Source organism: Sceloporus undulatus, chromosome 3 (genome assembly GCF_019175285.1).
Source record: "Sceloporus undulatus isolate JIND9_A2432 ecotype Alabama chromosome 3, SceUnd_v1.1, whole genome shotgun sequence".
Lineage (NCBI taxonomy): Eukaryota > Metazoa > Chordata > Lepidosauria > Squamata > Phrynosomatidae > Sceloporus > Sceloporus undulatus.
The window spans coordinates 146623460-146637233 of record NC_056524.1 but is presented as its reverse complement, the minus strand read 5'-3'; the positions used below and the strand labels follow the sequence as shown (position 1 = coordinate 146637233).

The 13774-nt window shown below is 40.1% G+C and overlaps 1 pseudogene; it reads left to right on the top strand.

Moving 5' to 3' along the window:
• On the top strand, nucleotides 1–12563 carry LOC121925864 (annotated as a pseudogene).
• Nucleotides 12564–13774: the final 1211 nt, after the last annotated feature.

Sequence of the window (13774 nt, the reverse complement as noted above, 5' to 3'; positions counted from 1 at the left end):
CGAGATGCTGCAGAAATGACGAAGTGGTTGCTTCTCGTTTGTCTCATTAGGCTCGCATGTCCTGGGATAGAGACTCAAGTGAAATGCGCTACAAGAGGCTTCAACACTTGCTTGAAAAAAGTAACATCTACTCAAAATTCTTGCTGACCAAAATGGAACAGCAGCAACTGGAGGTAAGTGGAAAAATTAAAGAAAATTTAGAAATGTAAGATTTTTGCAACTGTTTAAGCCATGAATAAAAAAAGGGAGGGTTGGAGGGGTTACTAGAAATCTTGGAGAAAATGGGGTGAAATGACATTAGCACCCTATATATATGGAAAATTAATTTGTTATTTTAGGAACATATAATATTGTACATATAATTTGAATTGGCTTAAAATTATTGTGTTTGGCTAGTAAAAATACAATTTATTCAGATAATTACAATTTGAATTTATTTTAAAAAACATTTGTATGAATGTATGGGCAGTCAAAAACACTAAAAAACAGGAGAAACTTTAATAATTAGTTAAAACAAAGACAATTTTGTTTTCAAGTCCATAGCGCTAAAGCACTCATTAAAAAAAAAAGAACAGAGAAAAGCAAGCAAGACTAGGAATTCATTTTGGGGCCATCACATCTATAAATAAGTCACAGAAGTTAGATTTGCAAATTTGATACAGAGCATTCCTAAGGAGCTTTATATATTGTTTTCATAAATTTGTTATAATCATTCATTATGTTTGAAAAAATGTTAATGTTGGATATTCTATTGTGAATTCTAATATATTTTATTCTTTGAAGTCATAACAGAACTTCAAAGCAAAGTACAATAGTATCAGATGAGTCCACTTAAGTGACAGTGTGCCACAAATTGTTGTTATTTAGCTGTCCACTTCTGCCAATATTAGTTGCTTATGCTTCTATAAATAAGATTTCTCTACTTTCCCTCAATAAGGGAAGACATTCTTGGGGTGTTTTTACTACAAGAAAATAATATAGCAGTCAACTGTGTTTAATTTCTTCTTGCCTCACCGAGGAAAGGTTGTATGTCTTTCTCCTCTGTTTTCTATGGCCTTATTTCTTCAGTTTAAATCTCCCTTTTTTTCTTTCTCAATCCTATACAGTGGGTCCTTGGTATCCACTGGGATTTGGGTTCAGGACCATCATCCCCATGGATACCAAGATCTGTGGATGCTCACATCTCCTTATATTCAGTGGCAGAATTCAAAGATGTAGCCTAAGTCACATTGCTAGTCCCAACTGAAGTGCTCTCACTAACTTGATTAGAACTTCATACATCAATATTTATATCAGTTTCATGGACTCAAAGAATTATCTCAAGTTGGGACATAAATTATCTCTACGTCTGAACATAAAACATTGTTAAATCAGTATTTGGAGGTGTTTTCTGAACAAAACTGAAAACAACTATTGCATACTTTCAGTTGACTCAAAGTTTATACTGTGCACTTAAGTCTCTCAGTGCCATACTTTTCCTCCCAATTTTATGTGGTTAACAGCAGTTGTTTTACAGAAATGTGTTTTTTTCTTTTTGTAAAGGAGCAACGAAAGAAAGAAAAACTAGAAAAAAAGAAAGAAATGCTAAATACTTCAAAGGTAAAAACAAATCTTGAAGACTCGATAAAAGGGGGGGGGGAGAGCTTCACACATGGCCAGATTGTTGACTTTCTTTAAATATTTGATACCTGAGTTGTGTTTAGTGTAGTTGGGATTAAAATCCCCATCTATGAACAAACACTATGTTGACATTTTTAAAAAGTCTGAATTCTTTTCTCATCATCCTTGAGTATTTGAGTATGGAAGATCCCTGACCATTTAAGACAGTTACAGATGGAATAGTAGCAGAGTTGTTTATTGGTTTGTTTGTTTATGGCTGCCAACACTGTCTCAGAATAGGCCTTTAAGTAGGCCCAAGCCTGTGTTCTCAGCTTCTACCAACATCATTCTAGTCACAGCCTCGCTCATTTCATGGTCATTATTTATTTATTTATACATACATACATACCCCGCTTTTCAGCCAAGGCTAGCAGAAGGGCTTACAGTTTGTTAATTAGACATTTCCTTGCCCTCAGGCTTACAATCTAAAAAAGACAAGACACAAAAGGAGAAGGGAATGACAGTAGAGAAGGGGGAAAGTCCAGCAGATCTGCTCTTCCTCGGAGGCTTGTTGGAGCTGGCCTCTCCCTCAAGATGGTGGGTAGAGGGAGGGCTTTTCTTCTTCCAGGCAGGCCTTGTTGGAGCTGGCCTGCCTTCCTCTCCCTCAAGATGGTGGATAGAAGGAGGGCTTTTCTTCTTCCAGGCAGGCCTGTTGGAGTTGGCCTGCCTTCCTCTCCCTCAAGATGGTGTATAGAAGGAGGGCTTTTCTTTTTCCAGGCAGGCCTGTTGGAGCTGGCCTGCCTTCCTCTCCCTCAAGATGGTGGATAGAGGATCCCTGGAATAGATCCCTGGAATACATGATAGCTGGTTGGAGTCCACTCCACAAGAAGGTTCAGCCCCCAGCTATTTCTCTGTTTCAGAGATCAAGGAGAGCCACAGCAAAATTATTTGCCAAGGTGACAGGAAAATCTCCAGGTGTTATCAAGAAATTTGGATCTAGCAGCCTGTTGGGGTGCATCGTTTTAATTGGTCCTTCATCCCTGCAAAGGCTCTGAGTTTCAGAAAGCTTAACTCACATCATGATTACTGAGTAATGGAAAGTTTATCTACTCTCAAAATTACCCTTATCTCGTCTAGCACAGAAAACAAGTTTTTTGTGGTTTTTTCGGGCTGTGTGGCCATGTTCTAGAAGAGTTTATTCCTGACATTTCGCCTGCATTTATGGCTCGCATCTTCAGAAAAAACAAGTTTTGTTTGTATTAGTGGGACCAAGCACCACTTGGTACAAACCCACGGTTATCATGAGGGGCATGAAGTCCTGAGTCACTCCTGACAGGGCAGTTTCAGCATGGATGTTGAACTCCCCCAGCACAACAAGCCAAGAATATGCAAGCACTAGTCACGTTAGATGAGGATGGGAGAGTGTGGAGTGGAGTGATACAAAAAAAGTATTCCTATTGTTTCCTGATCAGTCACTTTTTAATACATTAAAATCCAGCAAACCACAGGTTAGGACACCCGGTAACAAGATGGAGTCACAATAGATTTATTTCTTGCACTTATACCCCACTTTTCTCCCCAAATAGGATCCAAAGTGGTGAAGTCACTGCAACTCTTGTTCTCAAATGTTTTGCCAGCTGCTCTAAAGAGAAACCTGATACAAAAAATGCAGAACTCAACACAGCCAAGTCTCTAGGATACAAACTGCATGCACATCAAGTCCTGGATAGCTCTTATATCTCCATTTACTGAACATACATTTACCAACTTTTTTCACCCAGGGGACTACCACCCATACTATCCAAGCTAGTGGCACAACTTGGGGAAAACATAAGTAGTTCTCCCCGCCTCATATTTCCCTCACTATTGTATAACTGCAGTGGACACTACTGCTGGGGTTCTACTGTCTCCCCTCTTCAAAATGTGTCCTTGGTAGGGTTAGTATATTAACAGATAGAAAGAGCATGTTTGTATTTTGGAATTTTGTGTTAAATGCAGGCAAGCCTCTCCTCTTTCAGTTAGGAGACAGGGCCTCACATCCTCCAAAATGTCTCCCCTCCAAAGGGTTTAACCCCTTTGAGGTCACCCCTTTGATGCTAACCTGCCTCCATAAAGATGCAGCCCTTATTCCTCAGCCCAGGCAGATGATGCCAATGGACATGGACTGATAGTTCTTTTGACTGGTGGTATACGAGTCCCTATGTTGTAGGAGTCTCAGGGCTAAAGCACAGTGGTAGCAGGTAGCTAAAGCACAGAGTGGTAGCAGGTACTGTAGCTACACCTGGTTGTTGCTCTTTTTATCTCCCAGTTGTCTCTTGGGTCCTCTTCTATCTCTCCACAGAGGTGCTATATAGCCATAAGCCCTGAAAAAAAATCCAGCCTTTACTTCCCAGCCTACGCAGATGAGCATTGCTTTTTTTATTTATGGTCAGAGGAAGGCTTCAAAAGCTATTTCATCTTTGGAGAGATAGGTCAACCCATCTTTGGGATATGGACTAGTGCTATTATAATCCTGGTGTAGGACTTTGCTAGGAGACAGAGAGTGGGGTCTTGGAGTTGTAATGGTGTTGGTTCTTGTTCTGCCAGCAGCTTTCAAAGCTATTGATCATGGTATCTTTCTGGAAGCTGATACTACTGGGCTTTGCTGTGCTCCTAGATTTTCAGATAGTAGCTGTGTCCTGGACTCTTTTTTATCAGTTTGGCTAATATGCTATCTATATATAATTCTAAAATATCAAGAACAAACTCTCTTCATTCATGCATTGGTGACTTCCGGATTAGATAACCATCCTCTATATGTAGCTCTCTTTTGAAGAAAATCTTGAAACTGCAGTTAGTGTAGAAACTGATAGCCTGCTTCTTGGTAGTTGTGGTTTGATATTGCAGTTCTGAAGTACGTACATAAACTACCAATTTATTTCTGGGTTGATTCAAACTCATTTTTTATAACCCAAGCTTGGTCTGGTAATCTAAAATGAGCCTGTATCCTATCCCTAGCATTTCAGATTTTCTCATTTATATTGCATGAAAGAACTTCAACTAGGAGCCTTGAAGGTGCAGTTGTTAAATGCCAGTACTGCAGCCAGTATTGCAACCACATGGTTGTGAGTTCGATCCCAGGGCTCCAAGGTTGACTCAGCCTTGCATTCTTCTGTAGGTTGCTAAAATAAGTACGCAGCTTGTTGGGGGCAGTTAGCTTACATATTGTAAACTGCTTAGAGACTACTGAGTTCTGTATCAAGTGGTATAGAAATGTAAATGCTAATACTATTGCTAAGATATTGTTCCAATTATTTTGTTTTTATAGAATGAAAAACTAAGTGGTGAGAGAGAAGGTAAATCAGGTAAGTCTTATGAAACTCTAAAAACAAAGGAACTTTTCTGTTTTTATCTGGTAAATTCAGATGCTGAAACCTATGTAATATTTTTTTACAGCTGCAAAAAAGAGAGCCAGAGAAGACAGAACATACAATATCTCTGATGTCATGTCAAAAGAGGTAAATTGCTAGGCTACAGATCCACTCCTCTTGGGCAGCAACAGTCTCAAAGCTGTTGAGAGCTTCATGGCCAAGTAGGAATTTAATCTCAGCTGATTATGGTGTACATTTAAGTGCATCATTTCAGCTCTGAATATTCAGATGAGATGATATGTTTACAGATCTTATTATTTTAGTCAAATGTACTGTGACTGGTATATTCTGAGCTGTTATATTCCTCTTAATGGATATTGTTTGTTCTTAAAAACCGGTATTACTAAGGATACCCTTGGGTCCAAAAGTGATGCTTATATCTGGAGGAGTCTAAAAAAGTCCTGTTTCCTCTCTTCTCAGGGGTATGCATGGCCATTCCAATAGAGAGAAGTGCATATTTGGAAGTACACCTCAGTATTTCTTTCCAGACTTCTGTTTGTCTTGGAACTTATTCAGAGCATGAACAATTTGAATTAAACAAAGAATGCTTAATGAAGATATGGACATTTTTAATGGATATCTTCCTGTAGAAGGAAGACCCTGGAGAAAGTGGCTCCTCCCAATGAGTTTTGGGGGCTATATGTATTTCTAACATTCTTATCTCCTATAAAAATGGATTGGGGGATTCTCAGTTCTCATTCTGCCTTCACAAGCCTTCACATGGGCCAGATTTTGGCTGACTGAAGCAAAACGAACATACCGGATCAAGCAATGTTTTTCTAAAAGCTTATTATTTGTAGTAAACAAATATGTGTAAAATGTTGGATAAAGTCTGATGTTACGCAGCTATATTTACTGAATACACACAAGCAAGCTGCTGACAAGTACAGATTTCACCTTGTGTACATGTCAGAGTTTCTTTGTCCTGAGGAGGGCAGTGAAAACAGTGATGGTCCTGAAAACTAAATCCTGTAAGAAAGGGTTGAAAAAATAAAATATATTTAGCCTGGAGATAGACAATGGAGGCAATATGGTAGTCTTCAAATAACTGAAGGGCTATCATGTAGATGTATAAGTACTTGAACATTAGGTGGAAAGCCTACCTAACAGTGTGACCTGTTTGCAAGGAAGTACACTGACTTGGAATATCTTTGGTAAAAGGTTTTCAAAAGAGCCATCTGCCAGCAATGTTTTAGCAGTAAATCTGCTGTATTGGTAATGAATTGGAGTAAATGACCCTTGAAGTCCCTCCCAGTTCTGGTTCCATGATTTTCATGGCATTTCAGAAAGTTGCATCCATGGCAAACATCTTATAAATTCAAAGATATACATTATAGTTAATTAGCAAATGATAAAACTCCAGGCATTTTGGAATATTCCCGTTTTCACTGTTATTGTCAAATACTCTACAGTTCCTCATCAGTACTAGTGATATTATTGCAGTGGTACTCAAACATTTTACCCTTTGGACATCACATTACGTCTGCGTGCAGACATCACACACACACTACTCAACACAGTATATGAAAAAAAATATTTTGTTTATTCAAAATACATATTTTCATTTGCACATGCATGTGGATTCATATTTTAACATTTTATAAGGAAATAATATTTAGATTTTTATTTAAATAAATTAAATATTCAACTCAACACATGCGTAAATTTTACACATGGAAAAAAAGTTGAGGATTCCCATATCGGAAAGGCTGTAACATGCGGAAGATTTAGATGATATCTTCCTGAAACAAATGACCAGATATTTTAAAAGGAAAAATATAGTAACGATGGGACATTTCAACCACCATGATATTTGTTGGAAGTCAAATGTGGGAACAGATGTAAGGTCCAATAAATCAAATTTCATTTTACAAAAGGTAGAGGAAACAACAGAGAGATCAGCTGTTTTGGATTTGATCTTAACCAACAGAGATGAAGTGGTCAATAGTGTAGAATTAGTGGGCCCCTTAGTCTTCTCCCAAAAGAAAAACTGTACTCTGGTGAAAGTAGAACACATGATCACAGTAAGGTGACTGCAGCCCAGTACAGGTAGAGGGTGACCTTGTCTTTTTGAATATTTTTTTGTAGGGATGTTTTAAAAGATTTTAAAAAGACATGTATAAGAAATGGTAGAGGGGAGAATTCACAAAAGCAGATGAAAACAAATAGCTTGTCAGGGGGAAGTCAGATAAGTTAAAGCTCGGGATGAGCTCAGGCTTGATCAAGAAGTCAGAACTTTATAAACAAGATTTATTTGACTATTTGTAAATTAAGAGGGAGGATGAAGAATTGATAAGGCTACTACGTACAGAAGATGGTAAAATGGTAATAGGACAGAGAGCAGGACAAACAGTTCAGTACTTTCTTTAATTCAGTCTTTTCCCAAAAGGAAAATTGCTCTGATGAAAGTAAGAACACATGATCATACAGTAAGAGGACTGCAGGCCAGTACAGGCAGAGAGGAAGTAAATTAAAACTTAGCAACTGTAAATAAATTCAAGTCTCCAACAGTGCATAAATTGTATCCAAGAGTGCTAAAGGAACTTGCAGATTTAATCTCAGAGCCAGAGTCAATCCTCTTTGAGAATTTTTGGAGGACAGCAGCAGACAAAGAAGCCAAATGTTGTCCCTCTCTTCAAAATGGGCACAAAAGAGGGCATAAGGAAGTAACAACCAATCTATGCACACTTAGAAGGAATTCTTTGATTACTAAGAGCCACCATAGGTTTCTCAGAAAAAAGTCATGCCAAACTAATCTTATCTGTCTTTAGTTTTTTGTGGGTTTTTCAGGCTATGTGGCCATGTTGTAGCAGAGTTCCTTTCTGACGTTTCGCCAGCATCTGTGGCTGGCATCTTCAGAGAATGCTTTGCCTGGAAAAATTGGTTGTATATATACTGTGTGAGCCTGGGAATGCAAGAGTGATTTTCATGTGTATTGTTCTGTGTTGATGGCTGGCCTCAGCCTGGGAGGCTAATGCAAACGAGGATTAATGTCTGCTAATTGGTGATCAGTTATCTGCTGGGAAAGCCCCTGACTCTGAATGCTTTCCTATTTGCATTTGCTGAGTCCTTATGTTGCTATTCTTCAGGACTGGTAGCCAAGTTTTGTTCACTTTCAAAATACTGTTTGAAAACACTGAAGTTCTGGACCATGCCAACCACTACCATGTCAGGATGCCCAGGGAAGCCATTGAGATCCACAAACATCTGGATAATTTCAACCAGAAAGAAGAAACCCTTAAAGTGAACAAAATTAAGTGTGTAACTTAATATACTAGTATTCCCATGAAGGTAGATAGTTTAAATTGGTCCTATCCTGCTCATCCTGCTTAACATACATGTATAGTGTCTGAACTGTATTCTTCATTATGTTATCAGGCAATTTAATATATTTGCTCCTTCTGTTAGCTTGTTGAGATACTTTTGTTTAAGCTTGTGAAATTTAATGTTGCTCAGTATCTTTAAGTCTAACAGAACATTTCATTTTCATGTTTTTTTTTCTTTTGTAGGAGATTTTATCAGCAGCCAAAAAAAGAAAATTGAAGAGGATAAGGTATAGCAGCTTTGCTTCAATCTGTTTGTAATATTACTTGCCGGGAAACATACATTTAAGACCATGACCTGCTGCTCTGCATTTAATTCTCCATAACAGTCTTATTCTGTTTCTAATTTCCTTGAACTATTGTGAAGGTTTATTTTACATTAATAATTTTTAAGTATACTTACTCTGGGAAAAAGAGTGGGCATCTGCCAAGAAAACTTGAGAACTTGACTGGTTCTGACTACATTTGTGCATGTACTAGTTCCAGATGAGCACTCAAAGCACTAGGGTCACAGGTAAGAATTTGTCCTTTAATATATAGTATAACTGTCGCAAGAAATGCTGTTGTGTTTGAGTTCAGAACAGCTTCTCCAGCGCTTTTTAAAACAAAAATATTGACTTGATCAGACCTAACTGTTAGTGGTAAAGCAGCTTGCCTTAATGAGTGATAGCTTTAAGTCTTCTCACGTGTGCTGTGAAATAATTATCTATAAACTTCTTCCTTTGTTGAAACCTTTTCCCAAAACTGTGTGTAGAAGAACTGGGCAACGGGGACTCAAACAGCATTATTAGGACAGGCTGTCACAGCAGTGCGTCCACAGTGCCAAGCACTTTTTTGACCCAGTAGAAATTTAATGGACAGCCAGTACCTTTTCAGCAGCCAAAGCTTTTAACTGGAGGAGTAATGAGGTGGTCCAGGTTGAAGGCATGGAAGGCTTGGGTATGTTTTTTTAAGTGTGTATCTTAGAGTTATGTGTTTTAAAAATAGATATTGATGGTGCACATGTTTCCATTCACCTGGCTACTGCTTCCAGCTATTGTTTTTACCAAGCACACAGGCACTTATTTCAAACAGGTCTATTTAGATGCATGGTACAAGTATGGTCTAGCTATTTCTGCTTTTAAAACTCTTAAGCTATTTGCATGCCTGCCTCTGAATGATGTAAGTAATGTCGAGACATTGTGCAAATAATGTCTAAAAGAAGTTTAACTGTGTCTGGTGTGATGCCCGCATCGTGTCTAGATGCAAGGAGGATTAGATACAAGCAACTGATGCTTGGTCCATATAAGACATGTCCAGCTTGTCTGGAGCATGTTACCAGTTACTCTGAAGGACCTGATATACCTAGGGGATTTCCTGAACCCAGCAAGCATTCTGGAGACCTATGGAAGGTGGATCTCGCCTCTGATCCATGTTGTGGATCTTGGTTAACTTGATTGATTTCTTGATTAGACAGCTGCCTTTGTAATGTGTCAGAAACTGCAGCTTGTGCAACGTGTGATAACCAGTTGTCTGTAATGTGGTTACAAGATCATTTGTAATAATATTGAATGAGAGCCGTGGTTGAGCATTAGACTACAACTCTGGAGTCCAGGTTCGATTCCCAGCTCAGTCTCGAATCCCATTGGGTGACATTGGACAGGCCCCATGCTCTTAGCTTCAGGGAAGGCAAATCTCTGAAACAAACAGAATAGAGTTGCCTAAGTTGGAAACAACTGAAGGCCACAGTAACAAAAAATATTGGATTTAGGTTTGTTTCTGTGTTCCATGCAGAGTGTTGTTCTTTGACATGTAAAGCCTTAAATGGTGCCAGGATAATTGAAGTGCCACAGCTCTCATTAAGTCTCGCCAAAGACAGCAATTTTAATCAAAGGCCTGTTTTATTCCCCAGAGAATATAAGTTAGTTCGTGTTGACACATTGTTTTATTTTGTTTTAAAGTATAATGTTATTCCAGTTGTGGAGAGAGGCTATTGGCTCCATCCCTATTGAAGTTTAGTATGCTGTAAAAAAATATTCTTTCATCAGGTCTTGATTGCCCTTTTGAATTCCATATTTTAAATAGTGTATTTTTGTTTCACCTAATTGTGTATTTTAAAATTTGTGGCTTTGGGAGAAGGCACAGTGTCACTAAACAATTGATTAGTACATTTTTTATCTGTACACAGATGCTCTGGGAGAATGGCAATCAATGGTATTTTGGCTGATGAAATGGGCTTAGGAAAACAATCCGTGTATTGCAACAATAGCTTTGATGGTAGAAAGAGGCGTTCCTGGACCATTCCTAGTATGTGGTCCCCTATCTACATTCCTAACTGGATGGCAGAATTCAAGATTACTCCAAGGTTATGTCTCAAAATAATATAAAACAAACTGGTTTTGTTTGATGGCTTCTGTGATAATGCAGCTCCTGTCTGGTTTGGGAGGCATGGCAGTTCTAAAATTTCCAGAATTTTGTTTCTTTTGTGCTTAACAGTAATGGGCTCTTGCTCCTCCTTGAGGTCAAATATCTTAAGCCTCCCTGTGCCCTACTGGAATAAAAAAAAAAAAGTTTGTTTTAAAGTAAAAAATCAATAAAATGATACAGCTCTAAATGACAACAATAGGAGTATGAGGTCAAAACCAAAACAAGGGATTGGGTGACTTCTGTGGAAGTATCTGATTTCAGTAGGATTTTGAAGGTTCCCCATGGCATTCTGCAAACATATTATAAAAGTGGCTAGACAAGGTCTGTTACCTGGATTGTAGTTGGTGACGGCTAAACCCAAGTGTGCCACAATGGTTTTTCTCGGAGAGAAGTGACCTGTGGGTCCACAAGGCTTTCGGCCTGTCCCTCGCGGATACATTCAACTACTTTCATGATGATGCGACAACATAAGCCGGCGCGCTCCACATTTATTCCAACTTTGTCACGGTATCGCTTCTCGTCTACCTGATCAGCCAAATCCTACGCCCCCCCCCCACCGGACGTACTAGTACGCTCTCCCACCTACCACTGTGTAACAGGCATTCAAATTCACCACCCCCCCCCCCCCCCCCCCCCCACACACCCTGAATGCCATTGTTACCACACCTAGCCAGCTGGCCTCCCACCCCCCCCCCCACCCCACCGAACAAATGACATTGCATCCCTCTTATCCCCCACATAAGACCCCCAACATCGTCAACTCTCTCTCCCGCGCTCACCTCGCACTCTCGCCCCCCGCCCCCGCAACTAACTGATCACCCCCCCCCCTACAATATCGCATATTAAGGCATGGGGAATCCTCCCCCCCCCCCCTCCCCCCTCCCCGGCAGAAAGCCTCCCGACCACCACCTGACCCACGGTGCAGGGACCTCTCTCCCCGGGTCCAAGCCTCGCCACCAGTTGCCTCTGCGTCCACAGTGCGCTGCCGCACGTTACGTCTTCCTTTTATGCATGTGTTAAATTCTAGCTTGCCACAATCGGCAATCGCTGTGGTGTACATCTTATCTCCTATAAAAGTATCTCTATAATGCCCTCTTTCACGGGATGTAACTGTGCCCCCTCCTGTTACTTTCTGCTTGGTCACGGCTTTCCACCCTCCCTGGAATATTGTGTCAGTTTGGCACCACATTTAAAAAGCTGGACTGGACCTGTCCAAAGGGGGACTACATGGTAGGGTCAAACCTGCTTCGGACACTTAGGAGCTGGGATGTTTAGCCTGGAAAAGCGATGTGTAAGAGGTGCATGATGGCCCTGTTTAAATATCGAACGGAATGTATATTGGGAGTGCGCATCTTTAGCTTGTTTTTCTGCTACTCCCAGAGAACAGGACTTGGGAACATAGATAGAAGTCAGGCAAGAGATTCACCCTAATACAAAGAAGAAACTCATGACAGTAAGGGCGTTCGAAGTGGAACACCTCCTCGGAGCAGGGACGCAAGCCAAGGGGGGGTTTCTGGGTCTGGGACCCCCCTCCTGACACTCCAGGTCGAAAAAGACCCATGCGCTGTGTGGCTGAACCCCCGCCCCGCACTCAACGCCATTATACACGCCTGGTCGGGCACTAACTTTGCGGTACCCCCAACCCTTCCCTTCAAAATCTACGCTTAGGTCTCGTACTGTCTCGGAGTTCGTGATTCGCTCCTTGGAGGTCTTTAACAGCAGAGCTGGCCATCGGCTCATCTCCTCTGCTACGCCGGATGCCTTTTTGATTGGTACTGACTTCATGCCTGGCAACGGGGTGCTCTCTGGACTGGCTGGCCTGTAGTTCTCCGTTCCAACTCTATCGCATTCTATGTTCTCATCAAACCATTAATCTTATCCTGTACTCTCATCATCTAGAGTCCTATAATATACACATCCACCTATATACACCTACCGAATCTATCCCCCATTAGCCAATATTAATCATAAAGTATACTAAAAAACCATAGAACGCACTCCGAACATAGTTTACAACTGTGTTTGTTTTCCTGTAACATTGACTGAAGTTGTCTGTTGCATGTTATAGTGTTTTCGTATGTCTCTGGGACCGCTGTACTATCTGATGTAGTCTTAATGAGGCTCTGATCTGAGCTCATCCACTCGACCTAGTCTTTCCCTCTTCATTCTTTCTTTTCTTTTTTTTTTTTTTTTTCTTCGAGTGTCTTCTGCTCTTGCTGTGCTCCTGTCCTCGTTCACTTTTTCATGTATTGCCCGTGAGGTCTTCACTATTAGTTTTGCTCATTTTATTTCTCTTGTCATTGTTATGATCTTCCTTGTGTTTTTGACCTAATTGTAATATATCAGATAGAGTTTGGCGTCTGGAGTCATGATCTAGATGTATATTGATCGGCTTGATATTAAATATGATTCTCGTGCCGGGGTTGATGGTATTGCCTGCGTTTTTGATGTGGTGTGCGGTGCTATGCAGGATGTGTTGTCGTGAGTTTTTAATCTGACATAGCGTCTGTTCCCCTTTGGTAGTATATCATCATTTGTTTCGTCCGTATCCCATTCTTTTCTATTTGGGGTACTATCTAATTTATCATTTTTCCTAGTTAATAAGCTTCTATTATCTTATCCTTAATGCTCTACCTAATCTTCGGTAACCAACCCTCACACTAAACAGAACCTCGGCGTGCAAGGCTATCCTAAAATTATTGAAGGAGAGTATTCCGGTTCATTAAATGTATCAAGTTGTTATAACTTCTTTTGAAATTGCCTGAGAGACAGAAATTTTCTCAGGGTGTTCTCAGGCTGTTTCCTATATAGATTACCTCCTTTCTGCCCATCATATTTATCAATTAAAAGGTTATGCTAGACATGCACCATTAAGACATTACATAGCGACAACCTACTGCTTGGGATTCTTTTTATTCTTGTGGTACTGTGAATATTGTTAAACTGAGATCATATTTAACCACTAGAAGAATCTGGAACCTTTCCGAATACAGTAGGGGGGCTTGAGGTTATGTCAAATTACATGGTCTCATACTC